This window comes from Herpailurus yagouaroundi, unplaced genomic scaffold (assembly GCF_014898765.1).
Source record: "Herpailurus yagouaroundi ecotype Mexico unplaced genomic scaffold, PumYag 160, whole genome shotgun sequence".
Lineage (NCBI taxonomy): Eukaryota > Metazoa > Chordata > Mammalia > Carnivora > Felidae > Herpailurus > Herpailurus yagouaroundi.
In genome coordinates, this window is record NW_024412401.1 from 33,106,204 (window position 1) to 33,125,674 (window position 19,471).

Consider the following 19,471-nt stretch of genomic DNA (forward strand, 5'->3'; position numbering starts at 1 on the left):
GAAACCAAAAAAAATGAAAATATCACTAACACACTTAAGTAGTATTCCTTAAACTTAAGAATTTTATAATCAGGCACACATAGATAAAGATTCAGGTAAATAGAGAGAAATCTCCTACACCTAGATGGGAAGTCAGACTTTATAAAGGTGGTAAGCCTTCACATTAATTTACAAACTTACTACTTTTTCAATCAAAATTACAATGGTATTCTTGGAACTTGAGAAAGTAATTTCTAATTCAGCTATAAAAATAAATGCATGAGAACCATCAAGAAAATATTGAAAAAGAAGAATAATGTGGCTTAACTTACTCTACCAGATTTTAAAATATACTATAAACCTACAACAAATAAAATATTGCTGTACAGGTGCCAAAAAAGAAAGATAGATCAAAGAAGCAGAATAGAAAGTTCAGGAATGGTTCCAAGTATAACTATACAAGAATTTATTAAATGACAAAGATAGCATTTATGTTCCATGGGATATTTGGTTGAACTAATGCATTAACTCTGTAAAGGTAAATTAAGTCACAATTTTACTTACATCATAGTCCAAAATAAACTAGAGTTGGACTCCAGAGTTAATGTGTTAAAATCATAAAATAAAGATAAAAATATATGTATGTATATATACATATAGTCCTCTTAACTATAACAACAAAGTCAGAAAATTTAAAGGGAAATATGGATATATTGAACCATCTGAAAATAAAAAACTTTCATACTATAGAGTGGGGAAAAAAATCAAATGATACAATACAAAACTTAAAATATATATGTTAGGTAAGGAATATCTTTAATACATTAAAGAGATTTTATAACACAATGATATAAAGACTAACCCTCATTATAAAAATGGGGAAACAATATGAGTCAGTTTCCAACAGAAGTACAATTGATAAATATATGAACAAATGTTCAACTTTACTATTATTCAAAACCACTCACATTACAAGTTCAAGATGGGGTACACTTCACATAAAGTTATCAAAGACTATAACTCACTGAGGGTGTTTGGATATTCACACTCTTCTACACTGCTCAGAACACAAATTGATACACACTTTTAGAGGCAAATAAGCAATATATATCAGAAATCTTCAAATGGGTGTACTCTTCAACCAAGCAATTCTACCTGTACAAATTCATTCCTCCTTTCCCCTAAAAAAGTATAAAATACATGCTCAGAGGACATATGCACAGGAATATATTTTATAAAATTATTTATAATAGAAAATAATCAGTGCTTTACAATAGGGAATTAAGTCAATTATGGTAAATGTATTCAATGGGCTATAATGAAGCTACTGATTCATTAAATCAGTCTACCTAATTACCTGACAAAATGTTCAGAATATATCACTAAAGGAAAAAGCTAGGTACAAAATAGTATACATTGTTTGACAACATTTTTATTTTTTTTTTTTAATTTTTTTTTCAACATTTATTTATGAGACAGAGAGAGACAGAGCATGAACGGGCGAGGGGCAGAGAGAGAGGGAGACACAGAATCGGAAACAGGCTCCAGGCTCCGAGCCATCAGCCCAGAGTCCGACGCGGGGCTCGAACTCCCGGACCGCGAGATGGTGACCTGGCTGAAGTCGGACGCTTAACCGACTGCGCCACCCAGGCGCCCCACAACATTTTTATAAAATATAGAAGCACAGAAAAAAAAATGGATATGCTTACAGTGATTATCTTAAAGTGATTGGATAATAGGTGATCTGGTTTTTTCTCCATTTGCTTTTCTGTATTTTGCTATTCGGGCACATCAGGCATGAGTTGCTTTTGTAATAACCACAAAAATCGTGTGTGAAGTATTTTGTATGTATATTACAGAGGCAACTGGGAGCCAGTGTTTAATTCTAAGAAGTGGAGTGACGCAGGCTAAGTGAGGCTTACGGAAATTTGTTTTCACTGCTGAGAGTGAGTTAGCTCAGAGGATTGAGAACTTGAAAAGAGGGCGATGCTCATCTGAACTTGGCTGTCACAACTGCAGGGTAAGATCTTGAGGGCACAGCCTGCAGATGGTTACCAGGTTGGAACAGGTGAAATTTGAGGAAGCCCATTGGAAGTGAATCACCAGGAAAAAGTGACACAGAAATAAAGATGTGGTCACCTGTGGGGAGAGAGGGTGGGGTGGGCCCTAAGGACAAAAGGCTGGTGATGCAAATACAGCCACAGTAAAGTAGATGTGCATCGATGTAGAGGTGGGTCATCTTAATGAGGACACGACCATACAAGGTAGATCCTGAACATGAGGAAGTTCAGGGCAGAAGCTTTGCTGAGATAGAGGCTCAGAGTTTCTCTAAAACACTTCTTCCCACGTGAATAATTCTTTACCGTTTACAAAAGCTGCTCTCTCATCTGATTCCCACAGGTGACCTGGTGAGACAGACATGACAGTCATCACTCCAGTTGTACAGACGAGTGAGTGGAGACTGTCTTAATCAGTTTACCCAAGCCTCTGTGAACTGGTAGAATCAGGACCAGCCTGTCTTCAAATCCATTATCCTTTCACATACATCATGCTGTTTTGCTATAAATATAGGGAGTAGTTGAAATTACATAAGCATATGAATTTGCAAAAAAAAAAAAAAAAGTGAAAGGTGGACAAAATAGGGCTCTAAAAGTTAGCAGGCACCAAAGAGAGTGTAATTATACAAATGAGTAAGAACTAAAAAGACTTAGGCTTTACAATGTAGTAGGATTTACCAGGACTTACAGTGGTGAGAATAGAAAGTAGGAATGGATTTATTCATTCTATAAACAATCCTCAAATCTGTCAGGGTAGTCTAGATTATAATATGATAAAAAACTCAGGATCTCAGTGTCTTAAAACAATAAATGTTTCTTTCTGATTCATAGTACAAGTTGATCAGAGGATGTCAGAAAAGCTCTCTGCTCAACAAAATCACTTAGGAAACCTGAGCCCAGGAAGCTCAGCAAGAAGCCAGCATCTTCAGTCATTGCTCCAGAAGGAAGAAAAAACACCAACAATTAAGTGCTTTGAGATAGAAGTGACATGCATCACTCCTGGCTGCAACCCATTGGCCAGAAGTGGCCACGTGCCCCACCCAGCCACAGGGCCAGGAATCTGGAGAACCGCAAAGACATGGTGAGCAGCACTCATGAACAGCAGGGCTACAAAACACCTGTGCTCAACAACAGGAAAAGTGCCACAATTTATTGAGCTCAAGGGTATCCCAATGAGGACCTTGACAGGTAAAGGCAGGCAGAAATGGGAAAGTCTATCTAAGAAAAGAAGAGACCATTTTATTGATTTCTAATAACAATACAAATTAGTGAAATAATTTGAAAGAAGATTGCCTCTTGGGGCACCTGGGTGGCTCAGTCGGTTGAGCATCTGACTTCGGCTCAGGTCATGATCTTACAGTCCGTGAGTTCAAGCCCTGTGTCGGGCTCTGTGCTGGCAGCTCAGGGCCTGGAGCCTGTTTCCGATTCTGTGTCTCCCTCTCTCTGCCCCTCCCCTGCTCATGCTCTGTCTCTCTCTGTCTCAAAAATAAACGTTAAAAAAAATTTTTTTGAGGGGCGCCTGGGTGGCTCAGTCGGTTGGGCGTCCAACTTCAGCTCAGGTCATGATCTCACAGTCCATGAGTGTGAGCCTCGCTTCAGGCTCTGCGCTGTCAGTTCAGAGCCTGGAACCTGCTTTGGATTCTGTGCCTCCCTCTCTCTCTGCCCCTCCCCCACTCACGCTCTGTCTCTACCAAAAAAATGAATAAACGTTAAAAAATTTAAAAAAAAAATTTTTTTGAAAGAAGGTTGCTTCTCTTTGCTAAATGGCAGGACTTAAAATAATAAAATCCTGGTTCTTCATCTTCTAGCACGGAAGTGAGGAAAGATATCAGAAGAGAACTGAGGGTCGAAAACAAATCAGTAACGGAGTTGTAAATAGGCAGTCAATGTTCATTTTAAAAGCATCCACTGCATACAGAGCATTATTCTAAAACCAGCCCCCATATTCAGCACACAGTGCTACACCACTCCACCCACACAGGGCAAATAGTTTTACTCATGGATGTTGAGGAACCAGAATCCTTCCTCTCCCCCAGGTGAAACTATTTGGTGCTTCTGGTAAACTGTTCAATGTACTTGGCTTGGAGTTGCAGGAAGACGCATTCAGCAAATTATTAAATTCAAATTTTAACTTTAAGTTATTTACCATGTAAACTAATGATAATAATGGCCTTAGCTCACAAGGCTGCTGTAAAAAGGTGAAGTGTGAAAAAGCTTAACACGTAGTAGGTATTCAATAAAAGCTCTTTTCCTTGCTTTAATATAGCATCTCCAATTTTAGAATATCTGCCACAGGCAAGATTCCAGATGTGCAAAGCATGCTTATGACCTCAGATTTCATTTTACAAGACTTATATCTGGACCTTGTATAGTAACTTCGATAGAGAAGGTGTTAGATTTTTTTTCTCACGTAATTTCTTTTGCATATTGTACCTCCTTCAAAGGCCAAATAGCTAGTTATAAAGTAACCCCTTCTAGAGGTTTGCCTCATATCATGTGACAATTAGACAGCTCAAGAATAAAGTTCAAACATAATTCAGCTAGTGATGAGTTTGAGGGATTTGTCAGTTGACCAAACATGAACACCAGGAAAACTGACAGCCTGTTAGTGATGCACAAGCCTCTCCTTTGAGCCAGGTTAGGAACAAAAGCATTTGCCATAAGGACCTAATTTATCATTGGAAAAGATAGCAAATATGTTATTAATGAACGAATAAATCACTCTCAGGCAAGCAATGACTTCATTTTCTCTCGGGGGTGCTCAGCATAATATTTTTACTGCAAACAGTACCCTTAGGCGAGCTCACAAGAGTCTTACGGGAGAGGCCAGAATGCATCTCTCTGCAGACCTCAAGCACTGCGCTGTGAGCAGAGCAGCAAATGCCTAATGCCCTGAAGTGCAACGCCCTATCTGTTGGCAGAGAAGTCTGCCACAGACTGAATGTTTGTGTCCCCCCAAAATCCGTATGTTAAATCCTAACACCCAATGTGTTAGTACGTGGAGATGAGGCCTTTTGGAGGTGATCAGTTTATGAGGGTGGAGCCCTCATGAACTGGATTAGTGCCGTTATAAAAGAGACTACAGAGAACATCCTTGGCCCTTCTGCCATGTTAAAACACAGCAAGACGACAGCCATCTATGAACCAGGAAGCAGGCTCTCACCAGACACTGAATCTATTGGTGCCTTGATCTTGACTTACAGCCTCCAGAACCATGAGAAATAAAATTTCTGTTGTTTATAAGCCACCCAGTCTATTGTGTTCTGCAATAGCAGTCTAAACAGAATAAGATGCTGTCCATCCTAGTGAGGCATGGTCTGAAGATCAATCTCTTCTCCTGGACCTTTGGCTTCTAATTGTGCGAAAAACTAGACAAAATATGGATGACCACATACTGCATTGTGCATGGACTTCCTAGGAAATGCAAACCCTCAGTGACTGAATCAGAAATTGCAGAGAGAGCAGAAGCAAGCAAGGAGAGGGAGATAAGAGAATAGAGAGAAGGAGAGGAAGGCAGCTGGGACAGGGAGAAGGGACATCATCACAGGAAGATCCTCTGACAGAAGGATACCATGAAATGGACAAATGAGTCACAGTGAAACTGCTACTAAAGATCTGGTAGTAAGGGCAACAGTGTGAGACATCCAAGGGCAGGGGACAAACGTGGGATATGGCAGCAGCAGACCATCCAGCAATTCAAACTTGGCTGTGGTACTTTGGAAAAATCACTTAGCTTCTTGGAGCCTCTGCTTCCTCTTATGTAAAACAGGGATATTGTTTGTTCGTCTCAGAGGATTGGAATGAAGATTAAATTAGATGGTATAAATGAAACCACAGGCAAAATAAATACCAGTCATTATGATTATTATGACAGTTTCACTTGCTCTTTCATTAATTATTCACTGGGTGCCTTCTATATGCTAAGCCCTATGCTTGGTGCCAGTGACACAGTGACGAATACGTTAAAAATAACAAATAAGGGGCGCCTGGGTGGCGCAGTCGGTTAGGCGTCCGACTTCAGCCAGGTCACGATCTCGCCGTCCGCGAGTTCGAGCCCCGCGTTGGGCTCTGGGCTGATGGCTCAGAGCCTGGAGCCTGTTTCCGATTCTGTGTCTCCCTCTCTCTCTGCCCCTCCCCCGTTCATGCTCTGTCTCTCTCTGTCCCAAAAATAATAAATAAACGTTGAAAAAAAAATTTAAAAAAAAAAAAAAAAAAACAAATAAAACCCTAGCATCTAAGAGCTCTAAATCTAGAGGAGCAGACAGGAAATATTGCAGAAATATTACAATTCTAGGATCAGTAAGTTTTTTTTTTCTGTTAAGAGCAAAATGTAAATATTCTAGGCTCTATAGAAACCACTCTGTAGATATAGGCTAAGAGCAATCATAGACAATATGCAAATGAACGAATGTGGACCATGTTCCCAAAAAAGTTGGCAGGAGGCAAGGACAGAAAAGTAAGCAGGGCTGGATTTTGCAGGGCCTTCGAGGCCATGATAAGGGCTTGGATTTTATCCTACTAGGGATAGGACAAAATAACCCTTCCCCATTGCGTACTGTGGCACTGTCCCAAGTCTGTTCTTGAGGAACTGAAGATGTTGAGGAGGGTCATCAGAAAGCTTCCCGTGTCCTCTGAATCTCCATCCTGGATATTTTCAATATACATGGCAAAAGCTCTCAGAGTTCTCACCAAAAAAAAAAAAAAAAAAAAAAAAAAATCCACTTAATTTTATGAAACTTTTCACATTCACATTTGCTTGATCAGAGAAGTCTCTTTTCCAAAGAACACCAAACACAACCCCCTGGACCCAATGTTCTGTGATAGATACACTTTGGGAAGCACCAGGCAATGAGTGAAAAGCAGACCTTAGCGCACATTCACAGCCATGATCTGCCTCCTGACTCCTTCTCTGTCCTCACTGTCAGCTGTACCTAAACACTCTAGACTCTACCAACACCAAAACACTTATTGTTTCCTATGAATACCATGCTGTTTCATGCCTCCTTACATTTATATGCTCTGTTCAACATGACTGGAAAGTTCTCATCTTCCTTGTCTACCTGCTGAACTAATAGATCTTCAAATCCAGCTCAACACTGTCCTCGTTTGTAAAGTCCTGAGCAACATCTCTCCCTGAACCCACCCTGCCTTCCACAAGACACATGCACATATGCAAACATGTACACCTGCATGCAACAGGCATACACACATATGCATGCATGTACATGCACACATGTACAAAAACACACACAAATAAGGGCACTATTCCCTTCTCCATGTAACTTCATATCTTGTGCTTGATTCTGCTACTGTCCATATTATATTATATTGTAAGACTCTACCTGCTTATGTCCTCTATTAATAAAGACTGTTCCAGTGGCTTCTCAGTACTAGACACTATGCAGCTGATGTTTAAGTGGATAAATTCATTCATTCATTCACTCATTTCATCTGTGGAAAAGCATAATATACATTTCACCACTACTGAGGTCCTAATTCCCTCATTCTTCTGTGGGAAGGTAAAGGTTATTTAATTGGGGGGTAAAAACAAGGTAACATAAGAAGGCATTTCTAGTCTTTGATCCTATGTTGAAAGACACAGGCTTCATTAACTTAATTTCAGGTACAGCACATGCAATTGCAGCATTTTAGTGAACTGACCTCCCTTGCTATCCTTGTCGCCAGTTAAGTGCATGAGAGACCATCATCAAGAAGAGAGTCGGGTGTATCCCTGCCTCCCCACCATTCAATACCAAAGTCAGACTGAGTGAAGAGCAGCAGGACGTATGTCTCATGACGATGAAGACCACAGCTTCTCAAGCTTGAATGGGCATCAAAATTACCTGGAGGTCTTGTCAAAAACATGTGTTGCTAGGCCCCAGCCTAAAGTGACTGATTGGGTAGGTCTTGGGTGGGCCTAAGAATCTGCATTTCTAGCAGTTCCCAGGGGATGATGGTGCTGCTGGTCCAGGCAACACACTTGGACAACTACTGATCCATGGTTCACTGACTACTTCCCAATGCCACAACTGTACTAGCAATATAAATGTGCACGCTGCCTGACTGCTCTTCTCAGGGAGATGGCAAAGAGGACCAACACTAGATTTAGATTCCAAAGACCAGCCTTGTGACAACTGGCCAATCAAAGAACCTCAGAGCAACTTAGCTTCTTCCATCAAAAAATGGCAATTATAAGCCCATCACTGCCTACCCTCACTGGTTTGCTAGGGGAATGTAATGGAAAAATGACCTACAAATGTCTATATCCTAGAAATTCAGAGGAAGAGTTCAAAGATGAATTTTTCCACATTAATCAAAAAGGTTTTCATACATGAGCACATAGCCGTACAATTTTAACCACTGATGTGTTCGTTTGTTTCTTTTTATTGTTAAGTATTATTCACAGTATACATAGATGTGCCATGGAATTTGTTTAACCATTTGCTCATTGCATGAGACACCATTTTTTTTAAACATGGCTTTAGGTCTCATATTCAGGTCTTTAATCCATTTTGAGTTAATTTTTGTGTATAGTGTAAGAAAGTGGTCTAGTTTCATTCTTTTGTATGTTGATGTCAAGTTTCACTCACATGTGGAATTTAAAAAACAAAACAAAACAAAACAAAACAAAACAAAGGAAAAAAGAGACAGGCAAAAAAACCCCAAAAAAACAGACTCTTAAATACTGAAAACAAATTGGAGGTTGACAGTGGGGAGATGGGTAGGGGGATGGGTGAAATAGATACAGAGCATTAAGAGTACACTCAATGTGATGAGCACTGAGTGATGTATAGAATTGTTGAATCATTATATTGTACACCTGAAACTAATAGTGTATCTTATTATATTTCAATTAAAAATTTGAAAATTTTTAAAAAGACATGGATGGTAAGAGAGTTCGAGTAGTATTCAGGAAACAATGAACATTTTTAAACTTATTCTATCTTGTTCCAAAAATTATTTAAGACCGGGACAAAGAGTAGATCCATTTGGTTAGAAGAAGGGGTTCATCTAAAGCAGAGGTTAGCAAATGTTTCATAAAAGTTCAAACAGCAAATATTTCTAATTTTGTGGACCATACAGTCTCTGTCACAACTATTCAGTTCTGCTGCACAAAAGTCACCATAGATAACACATAAATGAATGAGATTGACTCGGTTCCAGTAAAACTTTATTTACAAAAACAGGCCCAGCCCTTAGTTTGTTGATCTCTATTTAGAGGAATCATGGAAGGTATAGTTGAAAGGGCAGGTTGGGATTGTAATAATCCAAAATGTCAATGAATTTAGACTTTCTTTGGTGAACATTCAGAAGTTCCCAGAGATTTTTTTGAGCAGGTATTTGAGGGAGAGAGGAACATTTTAATCACAGAGTGAAATGCTTGGAAGATTAATCTGGTAATGACAGATAAAATTAATTCAAGGTGTGAGAACGGGAAAAATGTTAGAAGGAAAGAAGTTAAGAGACTACTGCAACAGTCCAAGCTAAGAATAAAAAGGGCCTGAATGGGGCTGGTGTAATTGGACATAAGAGGAAAGGATGGAAATAAAATAAACTTAATTTTTTTTAAGTTTATTTATGTATTTTGAGAGCCAGAGAGAGAGAGAGAGAAAGAGAGAGAGAATCCCAAGCAGGCTCTACACTGCCAGCACAGAGCCCAACGCAGTGCTCAGTCTCAGGAACCGTGAAATCATGACCCTAGCTGAAACCAAGAGTTGGACACTCAGCTGACTGAGCCACCCTGATACCCCATAAATAAACTTTAAAGAGAAGAACTGACAGACTTTGAAAACTGACTTAGATACCATGGCAAGGGAGACAGAGAAAACAAAAAATAACTCAGAGTTTTAAGTACACACTTGGGAATGAAGCAGACCTGAGTTTGAATTGTTTGTTCCAACATTTACTGAGCAAGTTATAAATTTCAGTTTCAGTTCCCTCATCTGTAAAAGGAGTAAGAGCAGTGCCTCAGAATGCAGTTGGGCAGATGGAATAAAAATAATGCCAGTAAATCCCCTAGCACCATAACTAATATTTAGCTACTATTCATTAAAGGGCAGCGACCATGACGTTGATTATGCCAAAAGATCGTTCTCCAATCCCCACCCCATTCTAGTAACAATTTTGTCACCAAATTTTTTCATTTTAAGTATCAAGAGCATTGCATGGTATCCCATTGTGTGTAGGTTCCATAGCTCCTGAGCCAAAGTCAGACACTCAACTGACTGAGCCATCCAGGCACCCTGAAGTTTCCATAGTTTAACCAATCCTCCATTTTTAGACATCTTGTTTCCACTATTTTGCTGTTTTTTAAATCATTTAGTATATTTTCAACTCCAAGGGAAATAAACAATCCAAATCAAAATATTTTTTTTAAATAAAGGAAATAGGTTGGGGCAAAAAGAACGCTTCAGTGGAGAAAGGAACAAATCTTGTCAATTGTCTCCTGTTAATTCTCCCACCTCCCTGTATGGATTATATTACCCTTGGAATACAACATTCAACTTTTTTAATTGCAAAGACTCCAAATAATGGGGCTATATCAAAGCCCACAGGCAAAAAGAACTTCTCTTAACAAGGCTATATTTTCCTCCCTTTCTGCATTCAGATGGGCCACCTTCAGCTCAACTTGTCCCTTTCTTGTAGAATCCTACTGAAGACAGAATTATGCCACCCATGTTAACACCCTGAGTTACTCCTATCACACCGCCCCCACCCCGTACTATATCTCTGAAGGCATACAGTCAAGATTCTAAAAGTGAGAGGTTAAGAGGTTAAGAAAAAGCTTTGCGGTGATATAACAAGAGTCACCAACTTCTCAACCAGAAAAAATTGGGTCATCTTAGCCCAAGACTCTTCCTCCATGATTTGGCCATTTCTACATTTTAGGTCACTTACAGTCCACGCCTGGTACCAAATTATGGATCAGAAAGGGTTGCAAATAACAACAATAAAAACAAAAACAAAAGAAGAGCGCCACTCAAAATAACTTAAATGTGCATTATTTCACACAGCAAGAATAACTGAATTGAAGCAACTCCTTTATTGGTTAATTTGACATTTATATACAGGCTCATCATCTATCTTTCTCAGTTCATCACTTGCCTATTTATGTCCTGTATCCATTCAATTGTGATATTTGACTTTTTCTTTTGATTTGTAAAAGTCCTTTATATATTAAGAATTTCAACTATTTTTGCTATCACACATGATGAAAACATTTTCCCACTTTGATAGCTCCTTTTCAACTTTGTGATATTTTTGATATACAGAAGTTCATACTTTTGTTCATATATTATAAAGTTATCAATCTGTTTTCTTCAGAGTTGTATATTTAGTTTATTTGCTTAGAAAGCCCTTTCCTAAGACTGAATAACTCTTATATTTTCTTCTAAAATATTCATGGTTTAATAACATAGAAATATTTAAGTCCATCTGAAATTTATTTTGGTGCTAAGTGTAAGACAGGAATTTATTTATTTATTTATTTTTCCTAAATGGTAGCTAGTTATCCCAAAACACCTTTTAGGGTACATTCCCTCTCTCCTCTGGAATTCATGGTCACCAATGATATACACTAAATTACTATGTAAAGTGTTTAGCCTCTTTTTTTTTTTTTTTTTTTTTTTTTTAGTCTTTTAAATCTTTTTATTTATTTTTGAGAGAGAAAAAGAGAGAGAGAGAGCCTGAGCAGGGGAGGGGCAGAGAGAGAGGGAGACACAGAATCCAAAGCAGGCTCCATCCAGGCTCCAATCTGTCAGCACAGAGCCTGACTCGGGGCCCAAACTCACAGACCACGAGATCACAACCTGAGCCAAAGTCAGACATTTAACCGACTGAGCCACCCAGGCGCCCCAGTGGATTTAGCCTCTTGAGCTCCCATTCCATTTCTTTCATATGTCAGCCTATTCATGGGCCACTGTCACTATTTTCATTGTTGTAGCATGATAGTTTGTTTGCTACAAGGCATGGAAATTCCCTACACATATCTCTTCTTTTTGAGAAGACTCTTTAAAAAAAAAAAAAAAAAAAAGGTTAACAAATATAGAAGCTTACTGCAGGACACTGAGACATTAGATGAATGGAATAGAAATACCTACATATCATTTTGAGAATCATCCATGATCTGAATTTAAAAATCACTACAAGATTGTCAACATCATGATGCTTTCTCTTTTTTTTAAATTTTTTTTAACATTTATTTTTGAGAGAAAGAGAGCACAAGTGGGGGAGCCACACAGAGAGAGAGAGAGAGAGAGAGAGAGAGAGAGAGAGACAGAATCCCAAGAAGGCTCCAGGTTCTGAGCTGTCAGCATAGAGCCTGACACAGGACTGGAACCCACAAACAGTAAGATCATGACCTGAGCCAAAGTTGGACACTCAACCAACTGAGCCACCCAGGCACCCTATCACGCTTTCTTTTTATTTCTTCTTTTCATTTTTTTTTTCTTTTTCAATTTCATACTTCTCAATTTCTTCAGGATTTAAAATCTTGAGGGTTGATCTCATCTCATGACAACCAGTTCAATGTTTTTGTCACCAGACTGAACCACTTACAGGAAAGCCCTGATAACCAGTATAATGATCAGGTCATCCCTCTCTATGGCTTCATCAGTGTAATTGGTCTCTAGAAACTCACGCAGGGGGCACCTGGGTGGCTCAGTCGGTTAACTATTGGACTCTTGATTTCCGGTCAGGTCCTTATCTCACAGTTCCTAGGTTCAAGCCCCCCCGCCCCCTTCAGGCTCTGTGCTGTCAGTACAGATCCTACTTAGGGTTCATTCTCTTTCTATCTTTCTGTCTCTCTCTGTCTCTCTCTCTCAAAATAAATAAACATTTAAAAAAGAAAAAGAAACTCACCAATGGACTTGGAACCCCAACCTATGGCATTGGCTTTCCAGGCATGGTATGTCCCTGCGGGTCAGTCTGATACAGCCTGAAGATGCCAGCAAAGTCGAAACCCACAATAAGAGCAGAGATGCCAAAAGGCCTGTGCCCATTGCTCTGTGTGCAGTGTTGCTTCAGGCTGGCCATGTAGCAGGTCATTGTACTCCACGGTGACTGGGTCCCCCATGGTCAGTCAGCCGGTGACTCTGGCATTCCACCCCGGCCCTGTTGATGACCATCCTCAGATCGGCAATGAACCCTGCAAGTACCACGCAGACGCTGTCATCCAACGCACAGATCTTGCACATGGTTCTCTCATCCTACAGTTTGGCCACTGACTTCTTCTCCATGCCCAGAACAACAACGTCCTTTCCTCACAGGCCAACCGCAGTCGAGCCCCTCTTCATGGGCTCCTGTGCATACTCCACTTGGAAGAGGTGACAGTGGGACGAGAAGACGGTGATGACATGGTCGTTGCTCAGGTTGGCGGCTTGGAGGCGGGCCTGGGCAAAGCTCACACTCACGGCCACACGGCCCAAGGTTCACAATGCCTCTGAGAAGACTCTTGGTCGATTGGAATTTTTTTCTCTCAGATGATCTTTGCATTTGTTTTTGTCAAGCTGCCCTCCCCCCAAACTATGGTTTGGTTGTAATAGAAATAAATGTTGACATTAATTATGGAGAGAAATGGAATTTTTATAATATTGAGTCTTTCCACCCTGAAACATCTTCATCATCCCATTTATCTAGTTGTCTTTAGGAACTCCCTGTGAAGTTTTATAGTTTTCTTCATATGATATACATATACATATACATATACATATACATATACATATACATGTATTTCTTAATTTCCAGGGCTTGGGGGTAAGGGTAGTCTTATAGTATTATTATAGTCTTATTGTTGCTATTATAAGATATCTTCTATCATCTTATTCATAATTATTTTCTAGTTGGCTGTATTTTGTATGTCCAACTTAACTAAACTCATTAGGACTCTTGATTTTTCTAAGACTCTTAATTTTTCAGGTGATTGTTATTGACTCTGCAGGTAGGTAATCTTTTCCTTTGCAACTAGTATTTCCAATATTATGTCTGTTTTTTTCCCATTTTATTATGTTGAACAGAATTGAATTTTCAGGAAAATGTAATCTATTAGTGACAGCAACCATCTTAATACCTTGCTGTTAGTGTTAAAAGGAATGCTTCAAATATTAGGATAAAGCACATGAAATTGCTGTTTTCCAGCCCCCATCCCACCCCCCAAAAAATCAAGTGTCAGCAATTTCCTATCTTTCAATCTATTATTTGGCCATTTGGTGAATTTCAAATAGGAATTCATATTGATTAAACAAAAATTTTTGAGTGCGTTCAGTGTGACAGACATGGAATTAAGCTGTGGGGATATAACTCTAAGCGAGACAAACATAGTTTCTGCCATCTTGGAGTTAATATTACTATGGGGAAAAGCAGATATAGTTCAGCTAACCAAAAAAAAAAAAAAAAAAATTAATGAACCAATTAGAATAGTGAAAAAGCTGAGAGGAATTATGTGCTAGGAAGTGGAGCAAGGGCACAGCTCAGACAGGATCAGTCCTTTTAAGGTGGGACACTGAAGCTGAGAGCCAAAGCCTGAGACACAGCCACCCACACGACGAGCTCTGAGGATCAGTCTGGGCAGAGACAGCTAAGAACAGGCTCTGAAAGGAAGCTTGGCTGGTGAGTTCCTGAATCTATGGTCATGTGACCAGAATGCCACCAAGTGGGTCCCCAAGCCACAGGCCAAACCTGAGCTGGTGACGGTGCGAACAGAGTTTTGAACTGAATGTGGATTAAGATTTAGGTTTGGAATGGGCTTGTTAATTGAAAATTAGATCTCTTTCACTGATAGAAGTGACAAGCAAGTGACAGGATCTGTTCCGAGTTGGTACACGGGGTGGGAGAAGGGGTGTGATGGAGCACCTTCAGAGGCACTGGTGAGAGAGATAAATAAAACCTGATAGTACCCTACTGCATTCAGTCATCCTATAAACCAGTTCCACAGGCTGCAGAGGCAAGCTGAGGATACATCTGTGTAGGTGTTGAACTTCATTTTACAAACCAAAAGGAAGCAGTAATGCTTTCTGAGCAAACGCTTGATTCTCCAAAATCAGAGAAAGGATCACAGGACCCTAAGACAGAAGAGGAACAGGGATGTGCCTCTCTGTGGCTCTCACCTGTGGCTGGGCCTGCATTATTTGTACATCTTTTAAAATCCAGCAAAAAGTCCCAATGAAACAAATTTTCACAGCTACCCCCCAGGCCAGAAAGTGACATAAAAGTTGTTCCACTCGCCTTTTGTCATATTTCAGAAAAGATGAACAAGTTGTATGTGAAGCTGGATGAAAGACCAGTGGCAGAGAAAAGCCAGAGCTGGGTTCCAGCCAAGTCTATAAAGACAAGGGAAAATTCTGGAGGGTAAAGCTTATATGACAATGGGCATTCTAAGCAGGTAGGTAAGGCATAAGCATAGGGTCCAAAGGAGGAAGGCTCAGTAAACGGTGGGAGTCCTAGAGGAACATACATATGCTGTGGTTAGGAAGAGGCAGAGTGTGACAAGGGTCAGGGGACACTTGAAAGCCCAGGCTTTAGTGGTTGATACTATATGGCAGAAGTGGCAATGAGAGGTCATCACATCCCTGTCCCCAGGAGGCAACTGGGTCCCAGGCCAGATCAAGGCTCTAGACCTTGCAACAGGCTTATATGACCAGACAGATCATTTGATCCAGAATATGCAACACAAAAAGAATCTCCAAGGGGCTGAGGGTGTTTGCTCGGGTCCAAAGGGATCTAAGGCCTGGGCAGAGGCCAGTGGAAAGAAGGAAAGTCAATGAGTCTTGCGTGGGAGAAGGTAACAAAGCAGAGGCAAGGCAGGGACAGGGTCTATTTGGCCTCACAGGACTTTCTAGGCCTGATGACAGCAGCCATCCAACCTCACCCCTTTCCCTCTCCTTGAGGAGGCTCTCCTCTCCCTCATAGCCTTTCCCTGCTTATGCCTGGGCATGTTAAAACTCTGACGTGAGTTACTGGAAACGTAACTTGCTACTTGCATGTAACGATGTAACAAAAGAACAAGGAAACACTGTGAGCGTCACAGGAGAGACTCAGGACCAATGGGCCACTCGTCGCCACGGTAACCACAATCAAAACAAGGATTCCAGCTTTCCTGAAGCCCTTGTTTAATGATGATTGTGTTACAGAGACAGAGTAACTAATCCCACAGTGCATTATAAACAGAGTTGCTAGTATCCAACATCATCGATGACGGAGAAAAATAACTTCTAACTGGACAAAGTACATTTCTCAGGGTTTATGTGCATCTCATGCCAAAAACAAAACAAAGCAAAACCACCAACCCATGGAGGGAATCTCAGCTCAGCTTGAAATCATTGTTTTATCCTTGTGTCCTTTTTTTCTTTTCCACCCCAGTTTTCAGAGAGAGATACCTTCCTGAACTCCTAAGAAACATGATACATTTGCTTATAAACCCAAACATGCATATCCCTCCCCTATGGGTAAAAAGGACAGAAATGTAATGATTACTATGAAATACTCGCATTTAGAGTGGATTTAATACGTTTTTTTTTATGTGATCAGGGCAATACATAATCCAGGCTTATCTCTTTGAAGCAGATTGTTCCTTTCTAAATGCCTGATGCAAATGTGAAACCCAACCTTCCCTTTCCTTTCCTAGCTTCCCTCTCCCCTGGCTGGGAACCTCTTAAGGCCCACTGCTGCCACCCGCTGGTTGGGAAGCCAATACACAGCTTCCCTGGCTTTGGGTTTCTTAGTCTCTCTGAGGCCGCCCCGCAAAACCACTGCGACCCTTGGATGGGGTACAAGTTCACCAATCTCTCTTCTCTGTTTCAAAGCCTGTTCCACTTTGCATCTACCATACAGCTCTCATAACAAGAGAACACTCTGGATAAGTGAAAATAAGCACACAGGGAAGCCAACTTCAGTTTTCTTTTCCACTCTGACTCATCATTTGGGCCAAAGGCCCAATACCAACTTACTCTAGTTCCCATGTCTCATTTATATTTGCATGGAGAGTCTGATAAGTTGCTGATCAGGCGATGAATTGACTGCCTGATAGTCAGGTGTCTATCCCTGGACCAATCGGCTCTGGCCAGGGGTAAGGGTAATCTTGTACTAATATGGCTGTCCAGTCTGTCCCCAGAGTCCATTTTCAAAGAATGGAGGTGAAGTAGGGTTCTCAGAAAACCACATTCTTGGGGCGCCTGGGTGGCGCAGTCGGTTAAGCGTCCGACTTCAGCCAGGTCACGATCTCGCGGTCCGTGAGTTAGAGCCCCGCGTCAGGCTCTGGGCTGATGGCTCAGAGCCTGGAGCCTGTTTCCGATTCTGTGTCTCCCTCTCTCTCTGCCCCTCCCCCGTTCATGCTCGCTCTCTCTCTGCCCCAAAAATAAATTAAAAAAAACGTTGAAAAAAAGAAAACCACATTCTTTAACAGACTCTGACGCAACTTAACCTTCAGCTGTCATGCTCTTTCATTGTGCGTGCTATTCTCTTGACTTTAACATGGAAGTGGTATCGTACACAGAGTTGTAATAAGTGCCTTTCCTTGGTGGCTGCACCATTTTCTGGTATATAGCCACAAGCAATGACCTAGCCCCTCTGACCTTCCTTTTTTTTTTTTTTTTCACCTTTAAAATGAATCTGCCCCATGAGATTTTCATGGGGATTTAAAAGAAAAAAGATCACATATGTAAACTACTCAGCATGGAGCGTGGCACAAAGTCAATGCAAAATTAACATCAGTTGCTATTATCCCCATCATCACTACATCATTACCATCATCGAGTCAGGAAGGCCATTTTCAGAGTTTCAAGTTGAACATTAAATTTACTCCCAGTCAATTTCAGCCTCCCCGTCCTATTTATTACACCAAAAATAATCAGCTGGTAATGAATTCAAATGCTTGCAATTACTACCCAGGATACGAGTCTTCCCATCCAGCATGGAAAATGGAACAGATAAAGTCAGTTCTGACCAAATTTTACCAGAAACTGGATAGGCCAAAGAGTAGAAGGACATCATGTGAGATGAGGGAAAAGAAGCACATTCTCCAGCTTTATGAATTCCTGGATGCTAGAACAGGATTCCTCAGAATGATGTGAAACTAAATAATCAGCAAAGATGAAATTTTTAAGGTAATCTGATCCAGTGCCAAGAAGTTTATTTGGGAGGAAAATATTCCCTAAGAGCCAAAGGATGTTTCAAAGGGCTCATCAGTAAACCTTCAAAAAAAGAGGCTCTTGTTGGGACTCTGTGAGTCTGGATGACTTTGCAAAGCAATATGGTGTGGTCACACCCTCAAGATCCTAAAGACCCAATAATTGGGAAAGGAATATATGGCCAAAGATACTTAACACCTTACTTTTAGTTGCACCTTGTAGAAAGAACTTTGCCTGCAAATGCAATTGTATAACATCTCAAAGGAGCTTACAGTCTGCATCAGAGCAGGAACAGTGCAGGTGAGAATGGGAAGACACATAGGCCAGGCCACTGCCCTGGATCTTGGAGAACAGACTCTGCAATATACCAGCTCAGAAACCCTGGGCAAGTAACCCAACCTCATGTAACTGGGGAGAACTGAATGAGATCAATGATTTTCAAGCTTCGCCACCTGGCCCTACAGTCCCTCTATAAATTCAGAAGCCGTTGCAGGTTTGGGAGGAAAGATAAGGAGTGCAAGTAAGACTGAGCCTCGGGTTCCCACCACTACCATTATAATGCCTTCAGCTAGACAATCTCTGCCCTTTTGATGATCCAGATAAGATTCTGTTAAGAAAAATCCTTCATGTTTCTTAAGCAAGAAAAAAAAAAAGAAAAAAGAACTACGTGATTTCCAAACCCATTCCAGTTCTAACAGTCTATGGTTTCAGATGGAGGGAACGGGATTGCTTCACGAAGAGGCTGGAATGGAGGGTTGACATGAGATCACGAAGAGCCTTGCACACCATGCTAGGGCATTTTTGCTCCACCCAGTGGGGAGCCATGAAAGGGGAACAATACGACCAGGTCACTATGTTCGCAGAGTGCCCTGAAGACTTGGATGAGCGGAGTATGCACTGAAAGTTGGTTGGCAGTGTTCCAACACCGTCCAAACAGAAAGTAGTTCATCAGTGTTTTATCAGAGAGGTGAAAAATAGGAAAGAAAAATGGATGGGACAGAGGCCAGCATCCTCCATCCTGTTTGGGGTTTTTTTATTTGTCTTCTAGCTCCATTCCCATCCTCAAAAAGCTGAGTAAAAATGACTCTTTTCACTTGCCAGCAATGTTACTGACCAATCCCCTTACACGAGATGAGCACAATGACACCATGGTAAGGGGCGTGTCATCTTCAGCTAATTAACGAAGGCCAGGACACTGTTCCCCAGCCAGATCATGTCAATGGTTGGCCACCTTGTTCAACTTCCCCATGACCCACATGCTCCCAAGCTCCCAGCTATGCAGCTGCACATCCCGAATCAGCTTTGAAGAGGGAC

General features: G+C 40.8%; 2 pseudogenes; one reads left to right on the plus strand and one right to left on the minus strand.

Annotated features, from left to right (window-relative positions):
* Positions 1-12,458: 12,458 nt before the first annotated feature.
* LOC121034340 (proteasome subunit alpha type-7-like) lies at positions 12,459-15,157 on the minus strand (annotated as a pseudogene).
* A 122-nt stretch (positions 15,158-15,279) lies between these two features.
* Positions 15,280-19,471, plus strand: part of LOC121034341 (keratin, type II cytoskeletal 8-like) — a 57,631-nt pseudogene continuing 53,439 nt past the window's right edge.